This window comes from Macaca thibetana, chromosome 4 (assembly GCF_024542745.1).
Source record: "Macaca thibetana thibetana isolate TM-01 chromosome 4, ASM2454274v1, whole genome shotgun sequence".
NCBI lineage: Eukaryota > Metazoa > Chordata > Mammalia > Primates > Cercopithecidae > Macaca > Macaca thibetana.
The window spans coordinates 121068953-121096070 of record NC_065581.1 but is presented as its reverse complement, the minus strand read 5'-3'; the positions used below and the strand labels follow the sequence as shown (position 1 = coordinate 121096070).

At 38.7% G+C, this 27118-nt stretch overlaps 1 protein-coding gene across 2 annotated transcripts in view; it reads right to left on the bottom strand.

Moving 5' to 3' along the window:
- Window positions 1-27118, bottom strand: part of PLAGL1 (PLAG1 like zinc finger 1) — a 114156-nt gene that overhangs the window by 66564 nt on the left and 20474 nt on the right. The gene's annotated exons all lie outside the window — the stretch shown is intronic.

Sequence of the window (27118 nt, the reverse complement as noted above, 5' to 3'; positions counted from 1 at the left end):
GTTTAGACAGTTTCATAGCTCTGAAAGATGAAGTTAATTAGCATCATACACCTCCGCCTGCCTTTACCCCCTGCCTCTCAATTTCCATTACTTCTATTACTTTCAGCTTACTAGCAATGAGAACATTTGCAATTGCTCTGTAACTTTATTTTTCCAGATGTTGTCTTAATTCTCTCTTTAAATGAATTTGATGTTCACTATAACTTATCCATCCCTGAATTTTTATTTTTATTTAGTTCTTGATGGACTGCCTTCTTTTGCAAGTCATATTCCTAAGGAGGGTTTATAGAGTGCTGCCATGGTTGAGAAAATCTGGTATTTTTCTCTATACATAAATAAAAACTGAGTTGGGTATTTTCAATTCATACCTTCCTTCAAAACCTAACAGAACAAGATGGCAATTGCTTTATTTATTTTTTTATTATACTTTTAAGTTTTGGGATACATGTACAGAACATGCAGGTTTGTTACACAGGTATACACATCCCATGGTGGTTTGCTGCACCCATCAACCCATCATCTATATTAGATATTTCTCCTAATGCTATCCCTCCCCTGCTAGCCCCCACCCCTCCCTGTGTCCATGTGTTCTCATTTTTCAACTCCCACTTATGAGTGAGAACATGCAGTGTTTAGTTTTCTGTTCCTGTGTTAGTTTGCTGAGAACGATGGTTTCCAGCTTCATCTATGTCCCTACAAAGGACACGATCTCATCCATTTTTATGGCTGCATAGTATTCCATGGTGTATATGTGCCACATTTTCTTAATCCAGTCTATCACTAATGGTTTCAAGTTGGTTTCAAGTCTTTGCTATTGTGAATAGTGCTGCAATAAACATACATGTGCACGTGTCTTTAGAGTAGAATGGTTTATAATTCTTGGGTATATACCCAGTAATGGGATTGCTGGATCAAATGTTATTTCTGGTTCTAGATCCTTGAGGAATTGCCACACTGTCTTCCATAATGGTTGAACTAATTTACACTCCCACCAACAGTGTAAAAGCATTCCTATTTTTCCACATCCTCTCCAGCATCTGTTGTTTCCTGGCTTTTTAATGATTATCATTCTAACTGGCATGTTATTTGATAACCAACTTCAGCAAAGTCTCAGGATACAAAATCAATGTGCAAAAATCACAAGCATTACTATATACCAATAATAGACAAACAGAGAGCCAACACATCAGTGAACTCTGATTCACAGTGGAGACAAAGAGAATAAAATGCCTAGGAACACAACTTACAAGGGATCTGAAGGACCTCTTCAAGGTGAACTACAAATCACTGCTCAAGGAAATTAGAGAGGACACAAACAAATGGAAAAACATTCCATGCTTATGGGTAGGAAGAATCAATATCATGAAAATGGCCATACTGTCCAAAGTAATTTATAGACTCAATGCTATCCCCATCAAGCTACCATTGACTTTCTTCACAGAATTAGAAAAAACTACTTTAAATTTCATATGGAACCAAAAAAGAGCCTGTATAGCCAAGGCAATCCTAAACAAAAAGAACAAAGCTGGAAGCATTACACTACCTGACTTCAAACTATACTACAAGGCTACAGTAACCAAAACTGCATGGTACTGGTACCAAAACAGATATATAGACCAATGGAATAGAACAGAGTCATCAGAAATAACACCACACATCTACAACCATCTGATCTTTGACAAACCTGACAAAAACAATCAATAGGTAAAAGATTCCCTGTTTAATAAATAGTGTTGGGAAAAACTGACTAGCCATATGCAGAAAACTGACACTAGACTGCTTCATTACACCTTATACAAAAATTAACTCAAGATGGATTAAAGACTTAAACATCAGACCTAAAACCATAAAAAGCCTAGAAGAAAACCTAGGCAAAACCATTTAGGACATAGGCATGGGCAAAGACTTCATGACTAAAACAACAAAAGCAATGGCAACAAAAGCCAAAATTGACAAATGGGATCTAATTAAACTAAAGAGCTTCTGCACAGCAAAAGAAACTATCATCAGAGTGAACAGGCCACCTACAGAATGGGAGAAAATTTTTGTAATCTATCCATCTGACAAAGGGCTAATATCCTGAATCTACAAGGAACTTAAACAAATTTACAAGAAAAAATCAAACAACTCCATCAAAAAGTGGGCAAAGGGTATGAACAGACACTTCTCTTTTTTTTTTTTTTTTTTTGAGACGGAGTCTCGCTCTGTCGCCCAGGCTGGAGTGCGGTGGCACGATCTCGGCTCACTGCAAGCTCCGCCTCCCGGGTTCACGCCATTCTCCTGCCTCAGCCTCCCGAGTAGCTGGGACTACAGGCGCTCACAACCGCGCCCTGCTAATTTGTTGCATTTTTAGTAGAGACGGGGTTTCACTGTGGTCTCGATCTCCTGACCTTGTGATCCGCCCGCCTCAGCCTCCCAAAGTGCTGGGATTACAGGCGTGAGCCACTGCGCCCGGCCGAGACACCTCTCAAAAGAAGACATTTAGGTGGCCAACAAACATATGAAAAAAGCTCATCATTACTGGCCATTAGAGAAATGCTTCACTGATTTTTGACACAGAAGATTTCTGTGGAAAGATCTTAATCCCATGTAATTTTCCTGTTGGAGGTAGCTTGATTTTTCTGCTCGGACACCTGAAAAATTCTTTATCATTAATATACCTCTTAATATTCCTATCTGGGCTATGCTTCTGTGTCAGTTATTCTAGATCAATTTTTCCCCCAGCATACAGTATGATCTTCCAATTTATAGATTATGTTCTTTTCTAATATCCCATGCATATTATATATCTGAATAAACTGCATTTTCAGGGCTGAGTGTTGTTTTTATCTACTTGTTCTGTGAATCGAGGTTTTTCAGACAAGGAGAGGTGGGGGAAAAGGGGATGTGTGGAATTCAGCTCAGACAGAGTATAAAGCTTGCTGGGGGAACTCAACCTTCACATCTGAGATTCCTTTAAGTCCTCTGGCAGCTGGACTTCAAGCTAGCCAAGGGAATATCCCATGCCTCAGAGCTTCAGTTCATTTGCTCAGTTCAGCACTGTATCCCAGAAAGCGGGAAACCTTCCTGCTTCCGGCAAGATCCAACAGTGGTATGCAAAGGTTCCTCAACATTTCACAGGTGTGCCACTGCCTTTCCACATTGGAGGACATTTGTGAGAATTCTTAGGATTTGGTCTGATCATCTTTTTCCTCAACATGTCTTGCAGCGGTAGGTGGAGGGCTGGGCAGACATAGGTTCATCAGTACACAAATCACGCCTCCATAGAATCTTCTGTTCTCTTTGCTTTTGCCATCAATTTTCAAAGTTTACATTATAAGGTTGTACTTTTTTCTTCTTTGGTTGCAGCATGTAAGTTTGTTGTTGCTTTCTTTCCTTTGGGAGATTTAGTGTTTTGTTTTGTTTTTGAAACAGAGTCTCGCTCTGTCACCCAGACTGGAGTACAGTTGCGTGATCTCGGCTTACCGCAACCTCTGCCTCCCGGGTTCAAACAATTCTCCTGTCTCAGCCTCCTGAGTAGCTGGGACTACAGGCATGTACCATCATGCCCAGCTAATTTTTGTATTTTTAGTAGAGGCTGGTATGGGGGTGTTGGGCGGGGGGAAGTTCACCATGTTGGCCAGGCTGGTCTCAAACTCCTGACCTCAGTTGATCTGCCTGTCTCAGCCTCCCAAAATGCTAGGATTACAGGCATGAGCCACCCTGCCTGGCTGATTTAGTGTTTTAATTTTGATTTTTTTAGTGCTTTCTTGTGTCGTCTTTATCCAGAAGTCAGTCAAGCAGTCTTTCTTTCTCACTGGTAATGAATTACGTGAAATCCTTTTTTATCTTTAGGTTATTTCCACAGTGGTCTCTTTGAACATGACTATGTTGACCTGGTAGCTGTGATACACTCTTTTTCCCCTAAGCTTTCCCTCGATGACACATGCTTTGGCATTACAGCATGCCCCAGCAAAGTTTCTGGAGCAGGGGTTGCAAACTCAAATCTCTACAAAGTTTAAAACAGTGAGGAACAATGGGACTGTGGTAAAGTGAAAAGGACATTATTTATGTAAGGGGCAGATGCTCAGCTCAGGCCAATGGCTGCCATGTTTGAATTCAGGGCAGGGTTGCCACATCTGCATAATTTTCAAGGGAAGTATGCTAGCTAACATTTTAATATAAAATCTCCTAATTTTAGAAACACTGTAGAGGCCACATGAAGTATTTATCCAGGTCAAACTGGACCCAAGGGTTGCCAGCGTGGTCCCTGTTGTAGAGAGAACCCCTCAGGACAAATTCCGTAATCACACTTTTTCTTTAAGTATTTGGAGATTCCATTTTATTCTGCAGACTATTGAATGACTTCTTAAAATTTCTTTAGCAAATGCAGAACAAGAAAATTCATCTGACACATCTATAAGTTGATACAATGTGTCAAGACCCAACACTTTCAGGAACAGGTGTTACCAGGGGTGGCAGCTATGATGGGGCTAAAATTAATAACACATGGGCAGATAGTCATACAGATTATGCCCACATTAACAAAATAATGGAGAGAGGAATGTTATTTTCAATTGATGCAAAAAGAACATTTGACAACCACACCCCATCCTAAACCAACTAGGAATGGAATGGAACTTCCTTAGCCTGATAGTGGCTGTATTTTATCCTATAGCTGCCATAACAAATTACCACAAACTGGTGGCATAAAACATGAAATGTATTTTCTGAGTCCCAGAGGCCAGAAGGCTGAAATCAAGATATCAGCAAAGGCCGCAGGCGCCATCTAGTGGCTCTAGTGGAGATTCCTTCCTCACTTCTTCCAGCTTTTAGTGACCATTGGCATTCCCTGGCTTCCTCGGCTTCCTTGGCTTGCAGCCACAGCATGCCAATCTCTGCCTCCATCTTCACAACGCCTTCTCTGTGCGTGTCATGTGGTTTCTCCTGTGTGTGTCTCTCTTATAGGGATAGATGTCACTGTACTTAGGACTCACTGAAATAACTGAAGGTGGTCTCCTCATTTCAAGATCCTTAACTTAAGTCACATCTGCAAAGACCCTTTTATTCAACTCAGGTTACATTCTGAGATTCCAGAGATTAGGACACAAACAAATATTTTTGAGGGTCATCAGTCAGTCCTCATGTCAAAGTTGATGTGGGCAAAATCCATGTCAGCTTTGCTGTTGAAATTGACAAGCTGATTCTAAACTTTATATGGAAATGAAAAGAACCTAGAAGAGAAAAAATCATCTTAAAAAGAAAAACAAAGTTGGAAGGCTAATTCTATCTGATTTTTAGGCCTACTATAAAGCTAGACTAATCAAGACAATGGGGTACTGTCTGGGTGCGGTGGCTCACACCTGTAATCCCAGCACTTTGGGAGGTCGAGGCAGGCAGATCACTTGAGGTCAGGAGTTCAAGACCAGCCTGGCCAACATGGCAAAACCCTATCTCTACTAAAAATGCAAAATTTGCCAGGCATGGTGGTGCACACCTGTAATCCCAACTACTCAGGAGGCTAAGGCAGGAGAATTGCTTTAACCTCAAGGTGGAGGTTGCAGTGAGCCAAGATTGCACCACTGCACTCCAGTCTAGGTGACAGAGCAAGACTCTGTCTCAAAAAAAAAAAAAAAAAAAAAAAAAAAAAGACATAAGGGTACCGACAGTAGGGTACTGACAAAAGACAGCAGGGTACTGACATAAGAAAAAACAATATTGTATTGAGTCCAGAAATAGACACACACATAAGATCTATTGGGTTTTGTTTGTATGTTTGTTTGTTTGTTTTGAGACACAGTCTGGCTCTGTTGCCCAGGCTGGAGTACAGTGACTCGGCTCACTGCAGCCTCTGCCTTCCAGTTTCAAACGATTCTCCTGCCTCAGCCTCCAGAATAGCTGGGACTACAGACAGGTGCCACTGCACCCAGCTGATTTTGTATTTTTAGTAGAGATAGGGTTTTGCCACGTTGCCCAGGCTGGTTTCAAACTCCTGGGCTCAAGTGATCTGAACACCTCGGCCTCCCAAGGTGCTGAAATTACAGATGTGAGCCACCGCCCCCAGCCTAGATCTATTAGTATTTTGACAGAGGTATAACGTAATTGCATTGGAAAGAGATAAATGGTGTGGGAACTGGTTACCTATATAGAGAAAAAAATAAACTTCCACATTCATTTCACACCCTTCCCCCCCACCAAAAAAAAATCAAGTGAAATCTCAGACCTAAATAAAAAGCAGGAACTATAAAACTTCTAGAATCACCCTAGAATCACTTCTAGAATTCAATACAGTACCCATTAGCCATGTATGGCTATTACATAGCTAGTCCAAACTGAAATTTGCTATAAGCGTAAAATATACTCTGGTTTTCCAAGATATGGTATTTTTTAAAAATGTAAAATATCCCATTAATTTTTATATTGATTACATGTTGAAATAATATTTTAGATACATTGCATATAATTCAAATTAACTTAAACTATTTTTAAAACATGGCTATTGGAACATTTTAAATTACCTATGTAGCTCACATGATATTTCTGTTTGACAACACTGTTTCAGAAGAAAACCTAGGGATAGGCAGAGACTGACTGGGCAGGACACAAGAAGCAATGACCCTTAAAGAATAAACTGGCAATTGGATTTTACTAAAAATAAAACGTGATCTTTAAAAGAGACTATTAAGGAAAAAAATCCAAGCCACATGGGAAAAAATCTTCACAATGCATATACATGACATAGGACTTGCACTAAAATATTTGAAGGACTCAATAATACAATAAACAATACACTTCACTAAATGAGACGTGTGAAGGGCCAAGAAGCCCAAGAATGACATTAAACGTCATTTCCCCAATGATTAATGCAAATCAAAACTATAGTGAAATACCACTACATACCCACTGGAAAGGCTGAACTTGAAAAGACTGACAATACCAAGGGTAGGTGACAATGTGGGAAAACTGGAACGCTCACACATTGCTAGAAGAAATATAAAATGATACAGCCACTTTAGAAAACAGTTTGAAAGTTTCTTATAAAGTTAAACATACTCTTATTATATGACCCAGCAATCCCAGTCTTCGATATTTTATCCAAGAGAAATGATAACATGTCTGTGGAAAGATTTAAATGCAAATATTCATATTCTCTCCAAACTGATAACAACTCAATTGTCAGTAATAAAATGGGCAAACTGCTGATACTGTCAACACAGATGAATTAAAACAATAGCAACAGTGTGCGGAGTCAAAGAAATCATATTGTATCATATCAGGGTTCTCTAGAGGAACAGAACTAATAAGATATATATATATATGTATATATACACTCACACACATATACATACATATATATATTATATATATATGAGTTTATTAAGTATTAATTTACATGATCACAAGGTCCCACAATAGGCCGTCTGCAAGCTGAGGAGCAAGGAGAGCCAGTCCGAGTCCCAAAACTGAAGAACTTGGAGTCTGATGTTAGAGGGCAGGAAGCATCCAGCATGGGAGAAAGATGTAGGCTGGGAGGCTAGGCCAGTCTCTCCTTTTCACATTTTTCTGCCTGCCTTATGTTCATTGGCAGCTGATTAGATTATGCCCTCCAGATTAAGAGTGGATCTGCCTTCTGCCTTCCCCAGACCACTGACTCAAATATTAATCTCTTTTGGCAACACTCTCACAGACACACCCAGGATCAATACATTGTATCTTTCAATCCAATCAAGTTGACGTTTAGTATTAACCATCATAATATGTAAACAACACATGGTCCCATTCATATGAAATTTTAGAAACACAAATTTATAGTCTTTCTAAAGCAGATCAATAGTTTTCTACAGTGGAAGGAGGGGAGGTGTTGGGGAACTTTACAAGGTGATAGAAACACTCCACCTCTTGCTTAGTAAGAAGATTACATTGGGGCTATGTATTTGTCATACTGCACTGAATGATACACCTAAAATACATCCATTAGATTACATGCAAATCATCCTTCAATAAATGTCATTAAATTATTTCCTTTCTGATTTGGATAGGATGAGGAGAAATCACATGAGATTGGTTTTATCTCTATTACCAGCAATTTGAATTAGAATTGACCTTCTGCTACTTTTTTGTTGTGAGCTTTTTCATTAGCACTCCCTTGTGCATTATTAGTCTGTTTTCTAACCTGCGAGTGTGTCAGTGGCAGTGACCTAGAGCCTTCTCTTGGACTCCTAATCCAGTGTTCTTTTACAATAACAAGCAGCCACAGAGCCTCATTATGGCATTTACAGTCTGCTAAACAGATTATGCACCATAAAAACTCAAAAAAATCTCTTAGTGTGTTCAACTCAACAGATATTCACCAAGTGCCTAGATTTAATTTTCTCTAATCACAATATAAATAACCCCTAAAAACCTATAAACATGTGTAGTTTTTTTTTTTAAGGCTCATCACTTCTGGCCAAACTACCTCTCGCTGGTCTTAATGCTGGCCATTCTCAAGCTTCAAATCGCTTTTCCTTTTTTTTTTGAAATGGTAATCTTGGCTCAGAGGATTCCTACCCCCTTCCCTCCTCTTGCCACTATTTGCAATGACTTCTCTATCTAGGTATCACTTCCCCACCAGGGCTCCCATGAGAACATCTTAAAATTTTTCCCCAAGCAAAACTGACTAATGTCCATTTCTATCTTCAAGTGACTGACATTTAGTGAACATAGAAGACCCACAAGGTGAAGTTTGGCGCCTCTACTAAAATGTCCTACTTTACGTGATACAGTTTTTCCATAGACTCATTATCGAGCCTGCTCAAGGGATGATTTTGGCACCTGCTGGTTAAATGTCCCCGCTAGTTGCCCTATCATCCCGGGCCAATTAGACAACCATGTGAATTATTTATTCAATAGCCTAGTCTTAGAATTCCTTCACTTCCTCCTAATGGAAAACTTCCTCTCCATTCAAACAGTTCCCTGAATCCATGGCAACCCCCTAGACTTCAACAACCAGGATCTGCTCTCCCCTAGAAATCTTCCAACTCCAAAATTCCCACCACTGATCATAACTTCCAGCTCTTCCTGGTTTCTCACTCTCTTACTCACAGAATGTTTACTCTGACTGCAGTGAGACTCTCCAGTCTCCACTGGACTCCCTCCTGGTTTCCACACCTTCCCTAGCCAGCCTACACCACAAGGTTCAAGACTGTAATCATTTTCTCACCACTGTCCAGATCTTGATATCCTGTCCTTGCACCAAACCAAACTCCAAAGCTGCAGCCCCACTAGTGAATGAGCACAGAAGGAATAATTTAGAAAAGTTACATTTTGTAACCATCATAGTAATAATGAATACACGAATTATCAATGGATGCTAAAACTACTGGGGGGAACATTGAAGAGGAATAGGATATCTACATAGTCTCTATAGTCTCAAAAAATTAAAGAAATTCTATCGTTTACAACAACATGCATGAGCCTGGAGGACATTATGTTAAGTGAAATAAGTCAGACACAAAGACAAATACAGCATGATCTTTCTTACATGTAGAGTATAAAAAAGTGAAACTCATAGAAGTAGACAGAGAGTAGAATGGTGGTTACCAGCTTTTGAAGCTATAAGAGAAGATAGCTTCAAAAGAAGTGATCCAACTCTCCTACCTTAGGCAGGTGTAGGGCTTTGAACGAGAGGCTGAGAATCACCAAAAGAATTTTTTAAAAACCCACATTCCAAAGACAAACCACAGATTGGGAGAAATATTTGCAAATCACATATCTGAGAAATAACTTATATTAAATATACAAATAGCACTTAAAACTAACAAATAAAAACAATCAACCTAATTAAAAGATGAGTAAAGATCTGAACAGACAACTCACCAGAGGAGATATCTAGATGGCATGTAAGCATATGAAAAGATGTTCAGCATCATTTGTCTTTAGGGAAATGCAAATTAAAACAAGATACCACTACGTACTTACTAGAATGGCTAAATTTGTTTTTAAAAGTTGACAATACAAAATGCTAACAAGGATGCAGAGCAACAACCCATCATTGGTGATGGGAATGCAAAATGGTACTGCCACTTTGGAAGACAGTTTGGCAGTTTATTACAAAGCTAAACATAGTGATATGGTTTGACTGTGTTCCCATCCAAATCTCACCTTGAATTGTAGCTCCCATATTCAATTCAATCCAAATCTCACCTTGAATTGTAGCTCCCATGTGTTGTGGGAGGGATCTGGTGCTGGTAATGGAATCATGGGGACAGGTCTTTCCCATGCTATTCTCATGATAGTGAATAAATTTCACAAGATTTGATGGTTTTATAAAGGGGAGTTCCTTTGCACAAGCTCTCCTGCTTGCCACCATATAAGATGTCCCTTGCTCTTCCACCATGATTGTAAGGTCTCCCCAGCCATGTGAAACTGTGAGTCAATTAAACCTCTTTCCTTTATAAATTACTCAGTCTCAGGTTTGTCTTTATTGCAGCATGAGAACAGACTAATACACACAGACTTCCCATACTACCTAGCAATCACACTCCTTGGTATTTGCCCAATTGATTTGAAAACATATCCATACAAAAACCTGCACGTGAATATTTATAACAGCTTTACTCATAATTGCCCAAAACTGGGAGCAACCACAATGTCCCTCAATAGATGAATGGGAAAACTATGATATATCCATAATGCGGAATATTATTCAGCAATCTAAAGGAATGAGCTATTAATTCATGCAACATCATGGAAGAACCTTAATGTGTACTGCTAAGAAAAAGGAGCAAGTTTGAAAAGACTACATACTGTATGATTCCATTCACATAATATTTTTAAAAAGAGAAAATTATGAACATGAAAAACAATTCAAACTCACCAGGAGTTTGTGGAAGGAAGTAGATTGACTGGGTGAACAGAGGGGATTTGGGGATTATTTTTTAGGACAGTGAAGCTATTATGTATGATAACGTAGTGGTGGATACATAACAGTATGCATTTGACAAATCCCACAGAATTTTATAGCACAAAGGGTAAACCTTACCATAGGCAAATCCCAGGATGGAATGCAGACGGTGACAAAAGAATCTCACTGTAATACTAATATGTATAGCATAAACTCATTGAAGGGGGGCTGGAGAAAAAAAGGTGCTGATTTAAGTAACTTTGGAAATAATTAAAGACAAAAAGGAACTGTACAAAAAATAAGCACCGCACTCTAGTTGGTAAAGTTGTTTCGCGTGAGGGTACAGATGAACAGTTCCAAAACCACAGTTCATGCACAATGGGAATGGCCAAGTAAGTAATTAGGTGGTAGGTGGTGGGAGCTAGGTTTCTCTGTTAGGGGAATTACAGATAAGCAAGAGGGGAAAGCTAGAATAAGCCAGGTAGGACTGAATTAGAGTTGGACATCATTATGAATTCATATTTAGCTTTTTTTATTTTTTATTTTATTTTTTATTTTTTATTTTTTGAGGCCACAAAGAAATTAAAGACTCTCATTGTCTGGACCACACAGTTCTTTTCCTTTGTGAAAGCAATTAGAATGGTAAGGAGAGCTAACTATATATTGGTAGCATTCCAGGAAGGTTTCAAATGGTCAGGTAGTCATGGAATCATAAAACTGAAAGATACTGGCTCTCTGGGAGGTAACTTACTATTCCTATTTTATAATGAGGCAACAAGAGTCTTGCTCTGTTGCCCAGACTGGAGTACAGTGGTTCAATCTTGGCTCACTGCAACCTCCGCTCCCAGGCTCAAGTGATTGTTGTGCCTCAGCCTCCGGAGTAGCTGGGATTACAGGCACGCACAACCATGCCCAGCTAATTTTTGTATTTTTAGTAGACACGGGGTTTCATCATGTTGACCAGGCTGGTCTCAAACCCCTGGCCTCAAGCAATCCACCCGCCTCAGCCTCCCAAAGTGCTAATATTACAGGCCTGAGCCACTGTACCTGACCAGCTTTAGAAAGACATATGTGGATATATAAATATAATTGTAGCTATGTGTGTATGCATAGGTTAGTATCCACCCCTATATTTCCTAGCTCTGTCTACTGAGAAGGCCTACATACAGTGACACCCTGCTGATGATGAACATACATGGTCAGATTTCTATGTCTAATATTATTCTCCAATAAGAGGAACCACGCCCCTTGGAGAAAGCATTCATGTGAGGGGTGGGCAGGGAATATACAAGATGTACCTTGATGATATGGTTTGGCTGTGTCCCCACCCAAATCTCACCTTGAATTGTAATAATCCCCATGTGTCAAGGGCCGGGCCAGGTGGAGATAGTTGAATCATGGGGGCAGTTCCCCCAAACTGTTCTTGTGTGTAGTGAATAAGTCTCACAAGATCTGATGGTTTTATAAATGGGAGTTCTCTGCACAAGCTCTCTGGCCTGCCGCCAAGAAAGACGCTCCATGCTCTTCCACCATGATTGTGAGGCCTCCTTAGCCATGTGGAACTGTGAGTCAATTAAACCTCTTTCCTTTATAAATTAAGCAGTCTTACGTATGTCTTTATTAGCAGCATGAGAACAGCCTAATACACTTGAGCATCCTGAATACCAGAAAGTAAGGAAGTGCTCAAAAATAAAAACAATAATGGTGGTATGTAAAAGGGACACAAGAGCCAACCTGAAAGAGTTCCTAATGACCAAAACTGAAATCATCTGAGCAAACAAATAATTCATGTAGTATTGAATTATAATCCAATGTATAAAATAAACATCCATGTATATCAGTATGATCTCATACTGATATAAATAATTGAATGAATAAGTAAATAAATGAGGGGGAAGAGACAAATCCTATGCAGGAGAATTTCAAATGATTTATGTAGATACTCCGCTCTCAAGGAGATGAGGCATAACTCCCCATTCCTTAAGCATAGGCTGCATGTACAGCCCTCCTTACATTATTATACAGCATGTACATTATGGAGTGGGAAGGGGTGACTTTGCCAATGGAGAAACCAGACAAACATCACCTCAGCCAGGTGACCAAGGTCAATCTCAGCAGCGACAAGTCATAGTCACAGCTGTACCCTTTTCCTTTCTTTTGTAGTCTTCCCCCAAATTCCAGTCTAACCATGAGAAAAAACATTAAACACACCCAAATTGAGGGACTTTCTACAAAATACTTGATCACTACTCTTGAAAACTGTCAGGGTTGTCAAAAGAAAAAAGGAAAATGTGAGAGACTGTCACAGCCAAGAAGTCCCTAAGGAGACTTTGTGACTAAATGTAATGAGGAATTCTGGAATAGAAAAAGGACTTAGGGGAAAATGAGTGGAATCCATCCAAAGTATGAGGTTTACTTAATAATATGTATCATTAATTGTGACAAATGTACCATAGAAATGTAAGATGTTAATGCTCGGGGAAACTGGGTGCTAGGTATCTGGAAACTCTCTGTACTGCCTTTGCAACTTTTTTGTAAATCTGAAACTATTTTAAAGTAAAAAGGATACTTTTAAAAAACACCTACTAGATGGGCACAGTGGCTCACACCTGTAATCCTAGCACTTTGGGAGGCCGAGGCCGTTGGATAACTTGAGGTCAGGAGTTTGAGACCAGCCTGGCCAACATGGTGAAACCCTGTCTCTACCTAAAAATACAAAACATTAACTGGATGTGGTGGCATGCACCTGTAATCCCAACTACTCAGGAGGCTGAGGCAGGAGAATCACTTGAATCTGGGAGGTGGAGGTTGCAGTGGGCCGAGATCATGCCATCGCACTCCAGCCTGGGTGACACAATGAGACTCCATCTCGAATAAATAAATAAATAACACCTCCTTGCCCAAGTTCTACCTGAGAGATTTGGATTCAGTCAGTCTGGGAACACTGCCACATATATGAATACTAAGTGACAACCAACAATGGACAAAATCTACCTCTAAAGAATTTCTCTGGTTTATCCCAGCTCCTTATTACTTTCCCGACTTATTCATTCATTCTTATATTTGATAAGCATTTATAGAGGACCTAGCATATCCTAGGGACTCTATAAGGTACTGGGAATTAAACACCAATAAACCACTGTTTTGTAAGGAGCAGGTCACAACCCATTAGGAGGTCATGAAATCAAGCTGGTAAGTCATGACTAGCATCTTCTTCCTACTGAAAGAATAAAACGTATCAGAATCCAACTTATATAATAAAAGACTGGGTTGGAAAATTATTTGTTTTGTGTATGTTTGTGTGTCCTGGATATAAAACACAATTCTTAATATAGATTTAAAGCCAAAAGAGTTTGAAATCTACCATAATAAATTATGTTCCTGGCCTCAAGGAGTTTCGGTTTGGCAGAGGAAAAAAGACAAGTAAATCTTAGAAAAAAGAGTTTGCTTTAACAATAGCAAAATAGAACTGTTTTCTACAGTTTATACAAAAAAATAGTACTGCGTTAACTAGTTCACAAAATCTTAGCCAAAGAAGTATCACGGCATATTTATACTTATTCATTTATAACTTATTTCACTATATCTCCAGAAAGAATTTACAGCAGCTGTCTAGTTAAGATAGTCATCCCTGGCTATGAAATTTAGAGACCTGGGGTTCAACTGCCACATAACTCTTCTATACAAATAGCCTAACAAATTTCTGATGGTATATTCTTACAGAAACCCATGTTTTCCAATAATTCATCTATACCCAAGCCAGACTTGTCCAAATTTCTTTGCTTGTTGTTTCAAGTTAGAATAAATACGTATTTTCAATCTCTAGATTACATTCACAAGAATACTGTCGTGCTCAAGCTTAGTTAGTGCTTAATCCTTTGGATGCCCTGCAAACCACTGTAACTACTGGCAACGCAGATAGGAACATTTATTTCTAAAGACAAAAAAAAAAAAAAAAAAGGTAGCTTTTCAATTTCAGACTTCCAGGTTAGATCAACTTGCTTAGACTTCTCAGTGCAAATTAAGCTTATCAATAAAACTTAGTATTAGCATTATTTTGTCCAGATGCAGTGGCTCACACCTGTAATCACAGCACTCTGGGAGGCCGAGGCAGGAGGATCACTTGTGTCCAGGAGTTCGAGACCAGTGTGGGCAACAAAGTAAGACCCCCGACTCTAGAAAAACAGTATTAAAAAATTAGTCAGCCGCAGTGGCATGCATCTGTGATCCCAGTTACTCAGGAGGCTGAGGTGGGAGGATCACTTGAGCCCAGGAGTTTGAGGCTGTGTGGAGCCATGATCATGCCACTTCACTCCAGCCTGGGTGACAGAGAAAGACTCCAACTCAAAAAACGAACGAACGAACGAATGAGAGAAAGAAAGAAAGAGAGAGAGAGAGAAAAAGAAAAGAAATGAAGAGAAGAAAGAAAGAAAGAAAGAGAGAGAGAGAAAGAAAGCAGTAGAAAAAAATTTATTTGATCTGCAGTACAATGTCTTTAAGAAGTGAAATCTGTAAGTATTCAGAATAAAAAGGAAAATTGCAGGTGAGGATCTTTTTGTTTCTTCCACGATCCCATGAGAAACAGCTAGAGAAGAAGAGAAAACAGGACAAACTAGTAGGAAGAAATAGAGAAGTAGTTAATAGGAGAAATAGAAGAATGCAAATACCACTCAAGAGTGAGGGAGTAGAACAAAAACAGCTAATATAACAACACTGACCTCCACCTCCCACCATCCTTCAGCACCAACTGCACCCATGGAAAAGGCCCTATAAAAGCACCACAGTAAAATTCTAAGACTGTACAGTGCTTTGATTTACATAAATATAACCTCTTGCTCCAACAGATGAAAGCTCCTTTAAGTGTTCTTGTTTTGAAATAAGGTTAGATATTTTAAATAGTCTCTTTACTAGGAAACACTTCGCTCTGTCAGGGAAATGTTAATCGTATTTGCTCAACTTACTATTATATATCCATTCTAATAATCTCCATTTCTCCAGTCTTGCAAATATGTACACAGATTCACATATAAGATCCTAAAGAAAGGATTTTGCTGATGCTTCCCAATTTTCTCAGAGTGTCTTTCATTTTGATATAAGAATATACAGATGCCTGGCAGCATTTGTTTTTGAAAAAAGAGAGAACAAGGAAATATAAAGTATTCAAAACTCCAAAAATGCACAGGAATGTCCCTTTGAAGTCTCAGCACCTCAAACAATTTAAATAATGGCTCATATGGTTCCTTACCACTCTTACTTATTATAATTTTATGCTATAACCAAAGCAGGCTTTCTTGGTGAAGTTAATTATTTAACTGTATGCAGTTACTATATAAGCCATTAACTTTTCAAACATTTATTCCTTTAGAATACTCTATCTAAAATTAACTATTACTCTTGTAAATGTTCCAAAGTATATTAGTATATTAGTATAAAACACATTATATCTTTTAAATTATGTATTTTAAAAGTCAGTTCTCTGTAGTCCCGTGAAAATGTTCTATCTTAATTGCAGTCACAGCTCCAAGGGTAAACACATTTGTCAAAATTCAAGCTGTGCATTGAGACTGGTTGCATTTTACTGTGTGTAAACTGTAACTCAGTAAAGCTGATGAGGAAAAAAGACTCTATCAAGTGTGATGAAGATGTGATGGGAGGGGAGCAGGGAAAAGGGCCTAATTTTAAAAGAAAGTCAAATCATCAAGAATTTTAAAGGGAGAAATAAAGATTTACTGTTAAGTGCTAATTTTAGGGTATGGCTGTAAAGTGAGCTGCATCTTCTCTCAGTGAAATACATAAAAGAGCACATTCCCTGCAATCCTGACATCCATCTATAAAAGAAGAAAATCTGGATAAACTAACTATATTCAGGACAAAACAATGATCAGTTTTCTTTGCTCTACTTTTGGCTGCAGAGGGTGTAGAGAATGTCAAATACCCAAAGTGAGTGGATCCAAAGCAAATGCATGTTATCTGCGTGCTGAGACTACAATACCAACCATGACGCTGTGTTTTTTTATTATAAAAATACATGCTTGTTTTAGAAGTTTTCAGAGACCGTAGAAACATTTTAAATAAAATAATATCACTACCAAATTACAGTAATTAATCTGCCTTCCATTTTTTTCTCCTCTTTTTTTATATAATTGAGATGATCTGGAATAATTAGTCTTGATTCTGGTCTCAAAACTTGTACAACCATAATTCCATGACCTTCATTTGTAAACATTTTATTACTGTATGTTTTGAGGAACTTCCTGTAAATATTATTTATACAAGTTGCATAATAATCTATTGTGTAGCTATATCACAAGTAAAGCACTATTCTTCAGTTGTTGAACTTCTAATTACCTTTTTTAATTTATAAAGAATGGAATGAACATTTTTACATATAAATCTTTCAACATATTTAAAATTATCTCCTGTGGTAAGGAAGGCATTCCCAAGTTTGACACAAACCCCAACAGTCACGGAAAAATTAATAAATTCAACCATGTAACAAAATCAAATTCTCTGTATAAAACATACCATAAACAAAGTCAAAAGACAACAACAACCTGATGGGGTGGGAGTGGGGTAACTGTGATTCACAATAAAGGGCTAATTTCCTTAATATAGAGAAACCTTCTGCAGATAAGTAAGGAAAAAATTAACTCAATAGAATAATGAACAAAGAATAGGAAAAGACACAGCTCATTTCGTGAATAGAAAGATGGCTCTTAAGTCTATCAAAAGATGCTCCTCATCCTAAGAGAAATGCAAATTAAAATTATGCTGAGATTTTCCACTTATCAGATTGGCAGTGATTCAAAAATCTTAACACATACTATGCTGTCTAGCATTTGGAGAAAGGCACTCTCGTCTCTCACATATTGCTAATGGCAGTAGAAACTGGTACAGCCTTATGGAAGGCAACCGGGTAATATCTATCAAAGGTATAAACACGTGCACTGTTTGATCTCACGTTTCCACTTTTAAGAATATATTCCGTTGATAAACTAACATGCTCAATATGATGGAAGAACAAGGTTAGGCAATAAAGCTGTATTTCTAATAGCAAAGTTCAATAATAGAAGACATAAATTTTAATACAATGGATATAAGTTCATACAGTGGAATAAGGTACAGCTTTTTTATTTTAATTTTTTTATTTCAATAGGTTTTTGGGAAACAGGTGGTGTTTGGTTGCAGGAATAAATTCTTTAGTGGTGATTTCTGAGATTTTGGTGCACCCATCACCTGAGTAGTGTACACTTTACCCAATGTGTAGTCTTTTATCCCTCACCAACCCCCAACCCATTCCCCCCAAGTCCCCAAAGTCCAATGTATCATTCTTATGCCTTTGTGTCCTCATATCTTAGCTTCCACATATAAATGAGAACATACGATGTTTGTTTTTCCATTCCTGAGTTACTTCACTTAGAATAATTGTCTCCAATTCCATCCAGGTTGCTGTGAATGCCATTATTTCATTCCTTTTTATGGCTGAGTAGTAGTCCATGGTATATATATACCACATTTGCTTTATCCACTTGTTGACTGATGGGCATTTGGGCTGGTTCCATGTTTTTGCAATTGTGCTGCTATAAACATGAGTGTACAAGTATCTTTATCATATAATGACTTCTTTTCATCTGGGTAGATACCCAGTAGTGGAATTACTGGATCAAATGGTAGACCTACTTTTAGTTCTTTAAGGAATCTCCACGGTGTTTTCCATAGTGGTTGTACTAGTTTACATTTCTGCCAACAATTTATAAGTGTTCCCTTTCCACTGCATCCACACCAACATCTGTATTTTTTTATTTTTATTTTTATTATGGCCATTCTTGCAGAAGTGAGGTGGTATCGCATTGTGGTTTTGATTTGCATTTCTCTGATAGTGATGTTGACTTGTTGGCCATTTGTATATCTTCTTTTGAGAATTGTCTATTGATGTCCTTAGCCCACTTTTTGATGGAAGTGTTTGTTTTATTCTTGCTGACTTGTTTGAGCTATTTGTAGATTCTGGATATTATTCTTTGTCAGATATATAGATTGTGAAAATTTTGTCCCACTCTGTGGGTTGCCTGTTAACTCTGCTGATTGTTTCTTTTGCTGTGCAGAAGTTTTTCAGTTTAATTAAGTCCCATCTATTTATATTCGTTTTTGTTGTTTTTGCTCTTGGATTCTTGGTCATGAAGTCTTTGCTTAAGCCAAGGTCTAGAAGGATTTTTCTGATGTTATCTTCTAGAATTTTTACAGTTTCAGGTCTTAGATTTAAGTCTTTGATCCATCTTGAGTTGATTTTTGTATAAGAAAAGAGATGAGGATCCAATTTCATTCTCATACACGTGGCTTGCAAATTATCCCAGCACCATTTGTTGAATAGGGTGTCTTTCCCCACTTTATGTTTTTGTTTGCTTTGTCGATGATCAGTTGACTGTAAGTATTTGACTTTATTTCTGGGTTCTCTAGTCTTTTCCATTGGTCTATGTACCTATTTTTATACCAGTATCATGCTGTTTCAGTGACTATGGCCTTACAGTATAGTTTGACGTTGAGTAATGTGATGTCTCTAGATTTGTTCTTTTTGCTTAGTCTCGCCTTGGCTATGCAGGCTCTTTTCTGGTTCCATACGAATTTTAGGATTGTTTTTTCTAGTTCTGTGAAGAATGATGGTGGTATTTTAACAGGAATTACATTGAATTTGTAGACTGCTTTTGGTGGTATGGTCAATTTCACAATATTAATTCTACCCATGCATGAGCATGGGATGTGTTTCCATTTCTTTGTGTCATCTATGATTTCTTTCAGCTGTTTTGTAGTTTTCCTTAAAGAGCTCTTTCACATCCTTGGTTAGGTATATTCCTAAGTATTTTGTTGTATTTTTTTTTTTTTTTGCAGTTAATGTGAAAGTGGTTGAGTTCTTGTTTCTCAGCTGTTCAATGTTAGTGTATAGCAGAGCTACTGATCTGTGTACATTAATTTTGTATACTGGAACTTTGCTGAATTCATATACCAGTTCTAGGAACTTCATGGATGTCTTGAGGGTATTCTGGGTATACAATCATATCATCAGCAAACAGTGACAGTTTGACTTCCTCTTTACCAATTTTAATGCCCTTTATTTCTTTCTCTTGTCTGATTGCTCTGGCTAGGACTTTCAGTACTTTATTGAATAGAAGTGGTGAAAGTGGGCATTTTTGTCTTGTTCCAGTTCTCAGGGGGAATACTTTCAATATTTCCTCATTCAGGAAATTTTTCCTCATTCAAGAAATTGGTATTAGGGTGATAGTGGCTTCATAGAATGACTTGGGGAGGATTCTCGCAAGATCTTCATTATTTCCTTTCTTTTGCTAGGTTTGGGTTTGGATTGTTCTCATTTCTCCATTTCCATGAGGTGTGACCTTAGATTGCCTATTTGTGTTCTTTCAGACTTTTTGATATAGGCATATAATGCTCTGAACTTTCCTCTTAGAAACACTTTTGCTGTAACCCAGAGGCTTTGATATATCATATTATCATTCAATTCAAATAATTTTTCAATTTCCATCTTGATTTTATTGTTAACTCAACTATCATTCAGGAGCAGGTTACTTAATTTCCATGTATTTGAATGGTTTTGAGGGTTCCTTTTGAAGTTGATTTCCAATTTTATTCCACTGTTGTCTGGGAGAGTACTAATTTTGATTTTCTTAAATTTACTGAGACTTGTTTTGTGGCCTATCATATGGTCTATCTTGGAGAATGTTCTGTGAGCTGATGAATAGAATGTATGTTCTGCAGTTACTGGGTAGAATTCTCTGAAAATATCTGTTAAGTCTATTTATTGACTTTCTGTCTTGATGACCAGTCTAGTGCTGTCAGTGGAGTATTCAAGTCCCCCACCATTACTGTGTTGCCATCTATCTCATTTATTAGGTCTAGTAGTAATTGTTTTATAAATTTGGGAGCTCCAGTGTTAGGTGTGTACATGTTTAAATTGTGATATTTTCCTGTTGGAATAGCCTTTTTATCATTATATAATGTCCCACTTTGTCTTTTTAAACTGCTGTTGCTTTAAAGTTTGTTTTGTTTGATACAAGAATAGTCACTCCTACTTGCTTTTAGCATCCATTTGCATGGAATATATTTTTCCAGCTCTTTACCTTAAGTTTACGTGAGTATGTGTTAGGCGAGTTTCCTGAAGACAGCAGAAACTTGGTTGGTGAATTATCCATTCTGTCATTTTGTATCTTTTAAGTGGAGCATTTAGGCCATTTACATTCAATGTTAGTATTGAGATGTCGGTACTACCCTATTATTTGTGCTATTTGTTACCTGAATAGCTCGTTTGTTTGTTTTCATTGTGTTTTTGTTATATAGGTCCTGTGAGATTCATGTTTTAAGGAGGTTCTATTTTGGTGTATTTTGAGGATTTGTTTCAAGATTTAGAGCTCCCTTTAGCAGCTCTTGTAGTGCTGGCTTGGTAGCAGTGAATTCTCTCAGCATTTGTTTATCTGGAAAAGACTATCTTTCCTTCATTTATGAAGCTTGCTTCACTGGATACAAAATTCTTGGCTGATAATATTGTTTTGTTTAAGAAGGCTATAAATAGGACTCCAATCCCTTCTAACTTGTAGGGTTTTTGCTGAGAAATCTGTTGTTAATCTGATAGGTTTTTCTTTACAGGTTACCTGATGCTTTTGCCTCACAGCTCTTAAGAGTCTTCCCTTTGTAGTGACTTTTAGATAACCTGATGACTATGTGCCTAGGCGATGATCTTTTTGCATGAATTTCTCAGGTGTCCTTTGAGCTTCTCGTATTTAGATGTCTAGATCTCTAGCAAGGCTGGGGAAGTTTTCCTCGATTGTTGCCTCAAATATGTTTTCCAAACTTTTACATTTCTCTTCTTTCTCAGGAACACCAATTATTCTTAGGTTTTGGATGTTTAACATAGTCCCAAACTTCTTGGAGGCTTTATTCATTTTTTAAAATTCTTTTTTGTCTTTGACGGATTGGGTTAATTTAAAAGCCTTGTCTTCGAGCTCTGAAGTTCTTTCTTCTGTTTGTTTGATTCTACTGCTGAGACTTTCCAAGGCATTTCATATTCACTAAGCGTGTCCTTGATTTCCAGAAGTTGTGATTGTTTTTTATTTATGCTATTTCACTGAAGAATTTTCCTTTCATATCCTGTGTCATGATTTTGGTTTCTTTAAGTTGGACTTCACCTTTCTCTGGTGCCTCCTTTACTAGCTTAATAATCAACCATCTGAATTCTTTTTCTGGCAATTCAGAGATTTTATCTTGGTTGGGATCCATTGCTGGTGAGCTGGTATGATCTTTTGGGGGTGCTAAAGAACCTTGTTTTGTCGTATTTCCAGAATTGTTTTTCTGGTTCCTTCTCATTTGGATAGAGGGAAGATCTGGGACTCAATGGCTGCTGTTCCGATTATTTTGTCCCACCAGGTGCTCCCTTGATGTGTTGCTCTCCTCCTTCTCCTAGAGATGGGGCTTCCTGAGAGATGAACTGCAGTGACTGTTTTTGCTCTTCTGGGTCTAGCCACCCAGAGGAGCTACTGGGCTCCAGGCTGTTATGGGGGAGTGTCTGCAAAGAGTCCTGCAATGTGATCCATCATCACGTCTTGCAGCCGTGGATACTAGTACCTGCTCCAGTGGAGGTAGCGGGGGAGTGAATTAGACTCTGTGAAGGTCCTTGGTTGTGTTTTTGTTTAGTGTGCTGGTTTTGTGTTGGTTGGCCTCCAGCCAGGAGGTAGTGCTTTCAAGGGTGCATCAGCTGCAGGAGTATAGGGAGGATACAAGCTCACCTCCTGCTGTGCAGCCCAGTTCCTAACAGGCCACAGATCTGTAATGGTCCTGGGAGTTGGGGACCCCTGCTTTATGAGACTCTAATGCCTGATGATCCGAGGTTGGACAGTTTCTTCCCAAAACCACCTGCGCCCACCCCCCAACCACTCCATGGAAAAAATGCCTTCCACAAAACTGGTCCCTGGTGGTGCCAAAAAGGTTGAAAACTGCTGATCTAGTCAGAAGGTCTAAAGGTTGTAAGACATTTAACTGTGAAACTGCTTTCTGAAAGAGTTCCTCAAATTATATTTCTGGTAGTAGTATGTGAACATCTTTCCCAGGCATTACAGAGAACATAAGATCCTTATATTTGATAACATGATTAAAAAGAGGTGGCATTATTTTGACTTGCATATACTGATTACTAGTGAGTTTAAGCATTTTCTCAAATTTTGTTAGTTCTTTATATTTGCTCTTTTGTGAGCTACCTAGTCATGATGACCTTTTCACCTTTACCTATTGGGCACAATGGTTTTTATAAAATATATTATACGTTATATCAAGCTTCTTCCTACACCTTACTGCAATGTTTTGTTTTTTTTTTGTTTTTTTTTGTTTTTTTGTTTTTTTTTTTGAGACAGAGTATCTCTCTGTTGCCCAGGCTGGAGTGCAGTGACACAATCATAGCTCACTGCAGCCTCAACTTCCTGTGCTCAAGCGATCCTCCTGCCCCAGCTTCCTGAGTAGCTGAGACTCCAGGCGTGTGCCACCACACCTGGCTTTTTGTTTGTTTGTTTGTTTTGGTGGAGGTGAGGTTTCACTATTTTTCCCAGGCTGGTCTCAAAGTCCTGGGTTCAAGTGATCCTCCCATCTCAGCCCCACAGAGTACTGGGATTTCAGGTGTGAACCACCATGCCCAGCTACTTATTGCAATTTTTAAGCCAGTTTTTATCTGCCTTCTAATTTTTAGCTTCTAGGCAGAAGTTTTAAGTTCTATGTGGTAAAATAGTGTCATAATTTCTTCTACCTCCTAGTTCAGTTTTGATTGTGTTTTTTAGGGTTTTTTGTTTTGTTTTTTGAGAAGGAGTCTTGGTTTGTCACTTAGGCTGGAGTGCAATGGCACAATCTCAGCTCACTGCAACCTCCGCCTCCTGGGTTCTAGCAATTCTCCTGCCTCAGCCTTCCAAGTAGCTGGGATTACAGGCATGTGCCACCATGCCTGGCTAATTTTTGATTTTTAGTAGAGACAGGGTTTCACCATGTTGGCCAGGCTGGTCTCAAACTCCTGACCTCAAGAGATCCAACGTGCTGGGATTACAGGCATGAACCACCATACCCAGCCTACCTAGTTCAGTTCTAAGCATTCTTTGGTTGCTACTATGTTCCAGGCAATTACTAAGTAAACCCTGAGAGGTAAGAGATTAAGAGGGATACCATATTGGGGGCAATAGACATGTGATAGATAATTCTATATGGCATGATAAGTGAACATGAAGGACCACATGCTACTATGGACACACAGATTTGGGCCACTTAGCAGAACTCAGTAGCAGAGCCCACATTTCTAGAAGAAATTATTCATTAGATGAATTTTAGAAGACAGGACACCAGCCAATAAACAAAATGGGAAGAGCATGCTAGGTAAAGGGCATACCACTAGAAGTGCACAGATATGTGAGTGACATGAGGACTACTGCCTGTAATTGCTAAAGCCTGGAATATACAAAGAATGGTGAGAGATGATGTCAGAGCTATTGCAGGGTCATCTTGGACTTTTTATCTACAGACCTAGGACATAATAAATACTGGGTTTAAGCCACTAAGTTTGTGGCAATTGGTCAGGGCAGCAATAGAAAACTAATACGAATTTTGTTGCCTGGAAGCGGTGTGTTGTTGTAACAAATATCTAAAAATGTGGAAAGCCTTGGAATTGGGGAGTGGGTAGAAGCTGGAAGAATTTTGAGAAACATGATGGAAAAACCTAGATTGTCTTCAGCAGACTGAAACACAGACAGGAAAGGTGGTACCAGTGAGAGTTCAGAAGGAAACGAGGAACACATTACTAGAAACTACAGAAAGGATGATCTTTGTTATATACTAGTAGAATGCTTAGTGAAATGTGTCCTGTAGTTATGTGGAAAGCCAGAAGTGTAAATGGTGGACTGAGATATTTAGCTAAAGAGATGAACAAGTTTAGAACTGATCAGGTAACTTAACTGCATGCCAGAACAAAGTCCAACACTATTCAAAGGAATAAAACAAAATCCAGCATAAAACAATGTAAAATCACAAGGTCTACCTTCACATCAAAAAATTATCGGCATGCAAAAAAGCAGGAAGATAAGATCCATAACTAGAAAAAAAAATCTGTCAAAAGAAATGGTCATTTCTAAGTCTGAGGTAATGAAACTTGAACATAAAAACCGCTATTATAAATATGCTCCAAACACTCAAGAATGTAGAAGAACCCAGATAGAATTGCTAGAGATGAAAGATACACTATCCAAAATCAAAAACACATGGATGCTTTTACTACACTACAGGACATGGTCTCCATGTAGTACATACAAAACTGCAGATTTCAATTTTCATGGAGTGTTTTATACTGTCAATTACATCTCCATGCAGGGCTGAAAAGAATGACCTATGTTTACATGTAAAATCATGTTGTTGGAGGAGGGGGTGCCCCAGCTTAATGAACCCCAGCCTCCCTCCTGGGGTGCCTCACTCCAGGGCTCTTCCATCTTTCTTCAGCTGCCAAGGCCCAGGCTGACGACCCCCCATCCCCACCACACCCCTCTGGGCTAAAACCTCTAGGCCCAGGATTGCTGACTCAGGCTGCTGGGCACACAACCCCCACGCTGACTAGAAGATGAGGCTCACTGACACTCATCTCAAGGGCAGCAATGAAGGACTCTCCAGTTTTCCTGTTAACTAAGTAAGCCTCAAGTCCTTTTAGTGTTTGTTTCTCTTCGAGAAAATAAAAGACTTATTTGTTTCCTTTGTATCCTCCTCTCATTCAGGGGGTTCAAGAAATTATATGCCAGAAAGGAAGTATGGAGCTGATTCAGTCCTCCAGCAAAGAAAAGTGGGGGGCCCCGAGGAACTGTCATTATGCAATAATGAACCTTGAACAGCCAAAATTTCATCTACAATATCAAACATGGAACTTAACTTTGGAGTTTATTTTATGCTAAAAATCAGGATTTCCCCCTAGCTTTTAAGATTGAAACAAATCTTCCTTGGAGGTGATTGTCATCTTACATAGCTGACAGTAATTTTCAGATTTGTGGAGTTTTGCAAGCTTTAAGCAAAGTAGATGAACCAGGCCCAATGCATCAGCTTTGTTTAACATCACTGAGTAGACTAATACTCCTCCCAGAGCCTGATCTAGGACTTCAGCTGAAGTCTTTCAGGTTTGGACAAAAATCTTTGAGTATTAACTTGGAAATAAGGTAAATTGATGGATGGGTATGTAATACATTGAGAACAGTTAAATGTTAATAATAGAATCTAATGGTAGGTATAAGGGCATTCACTATAAAATTCAACTTTCCTGTACATTTCAAAGTTTTTCATACTAAAATGTTTCGGGGGTTGGGAGGTATATTAGGGTTATCTAGATGCACATAACTAATAGGATAGTTGTATATATGAGAGGGAGTTTATTAAGGAGAATTGACTCACACAGTCACAAGGTAGTCACACAATAGGCTGCTTGCAAGCTGAGTAGCAAGGAAGCCAGTGGTAGATCAATACAAGCACCAAAAACTCAAAAATAGGGAAGCTCACAGTGCAGCCTTCAGTCTATGGCCAAAGGCCTGAGAGCCCCTGGAAAACCACTGGTGTAAGTCCAAGAGTCCAAAAACTCAAGTACTTGGAGTCTGATGTTCGAGGGCAGGAAGCATCTAGCACAGGAGAAGGATGAAGGCAGGAAAACTCAGCAAATCTGCTCTTCCATCTTCTCCTGTCTGCTTTATTCTAGCTGTGCTGGCAGCTGATTAGATGGTGCCCAACCAGACTGAGGGTAGATCTCCTTTCCTAGTCCACTGACTCAAATGTTAATCGAATTTGGCAACACTCTCACAGACACGCCCAGGAACAGTACTTTGCATCCTTCAATCCAATGAAGTTGACATTCAATATTAACCACTACGGGGGCAAGAGGCTTTGTGTCAAATCCTTGTTGCTATGAGTGGTAAGACTAGAACAAAATGCCCAATACTCAAATTACCTTATTTTCTTATTTTTGCCTCTAGATATGATACCTTGTTTTTTTATATGTGTAATGTAGATCATTACTGATCTCACATGGTTGATGACAAAAATGACAACGTCAAGAGCATTTCTGGCACTACTAGAGGCCCTCAAATCAAGGGTAGCCAACTGATGGGGCAAAGAAATTCAGGGATCACTGGAGTGGGCTGGTGAGAAACTTCTTTAAGGAGGTGGAGGAGCAGGGGCATTTCTGGGTTTTATTGTGCCCAG